The following is a 1,671-nucleotide window of genomic DNA, read 5'->3' as shown; positions in this document are numbered from 1 at the left end:
AGCACATACACTAGAGTGATGTCTAGTTCTTTTCCTCTCTCCTATCTTTCTCTGAATAAATAAATAAAATCTTGAGGGGGGAGAGAGAGAGAGAGAGAGAAAGGGGGAGAGAGAGAAAGTAAACAAGGAAGGAAGGAAGGAAGGAAGGAAGGAAGGAAGGTGTGTAGAGGACCAGGGAGATAGTTTAATGGTTATTCAAAAGACTTCTGGAGCCTCAGGCATGACAGTCTGTTTGCATAACCATTATGCTATTCCACTGCAGAATACTGTGCCCCAGTATGGTTCCGTAGCCCCCATGTCCACTTGGTCGATTCCAAATTATATTCCTCCATGAGGATAATTTCTGGAACCATCCGTTCCACCCCGGTTCCATGGCTGCCAGTTCTTAGCAACATCGCCCCGCCAGATATTCGTCGGGATGCGGCATCATCTAAGTTCATTTCCCACGTCTACGCTCGACCGGACCTGCCAATATACGCGGATATCTTCGCCCACCCTGACCAACGCTTGACGTCCCATCATCCAATCTGGTCCCCTACGCCTACACTGAACTTCTCTGTTCCAGTCTATTGGAAACAGAGTTGGCAGTCAGCTGAGGTAAAGAACAAACACCTCATCACAGACCCCTGCAAGCGTCAACCCGGCTTTGACCTAGCACGTTATGATTGGGCCCTCCTCAATCGCTATCGAACAGGCCATGGCCGGGCGCCGCTATGTTCCACCGCTGGGGAGCCAGAGACGACCCGAACTGCCCCTGCGGCTCCAGACAGACTATGACCCACATAGTCAACGACTGCCACCTCTCCAGATTCAAAGGAGGTCTCGAAACTTTACATCAGGCTCAACCTGACGCTGTTGACTGGCTACGGAAGAAGGGCAAACGCTAGAAGAAGAAACCATTATGCTATCTACCCTTCACCCAATTAAAAAGACTTTTATGCCTGAGGTTCTGAGGTCCCTGGTTCAGCCCTCAGTACCACCATAAGCTGGAGCTGTTGTAGTGCTCTAGAAAAAAGAAAAGAGGAGAGAATAAGAGATGGGTGGGGAGGACAGAGGAGGGAAAAGGAAAGGGGAGACAAGAGGAGAAGGGAGGGGAAGGGGAGAGGAGGAGAGAGGAGAGGAAAGGAAGGGAGGGGAAGGGACAGGAGGAGAGGTCCTGTAGGTAACGCATTGGTAGGGTCCCGTGGTGGCACACATGATTGAGCACATATGCTCTCAAGGACCAGGATTCCAGTGAAACAGTGCTGCAATCTCTCTCTTTTACATCCCCTCTACCCTCTTGATTTCTGGCTGTCTCTGTCCAATAAACGAGGATTAAAAAACAGAAAAGTGCATTGGTAGTTCATAGAACTCATTTGCAGAAGTCACAGGTTTGATCCCTAGCATTGCTAATAGTCAAAGCTAATGGTTCTCTGGGTAAAAAAATAAAATAAAATAATTTGGATGAGGGAGATAATAGAGAAGTTTATGCAATGGACTTTCATGCCTGATGTCTACAGGTCCCATGTCAGGCTTTATCCTTTTTTTTAAAAATATTTTTAATTTTTTGTTTAATTATTGGATAGATACAGAGAGAAATTGAAAGGGGAGGGGGAGATAGGGGGAGAGACACAGAGACACCTGCAGCCCTGCTTCAGCACTTGTGAAGCTTTCCTCCTGCATATGGGGACC

The sequence above is a fragment of the Erinaceus europaeus genome, chromosome 1 (assembly GCF_950295315.1).
Source record: "Erinaceus europaeus chromosome 1, mEriEur2.1, whole genome shotgun sequence".
Classification (NCBI taxonomy): domain Eukaryota; kingdom Metazoa; phylum Chordata; class Mammalia; order Eulipotyphla; family Erinaceidae; genus Erinaceus; species Erinaceus europaeus.
Note: the sequence above shows the minus strand (reverse complement) of the source record.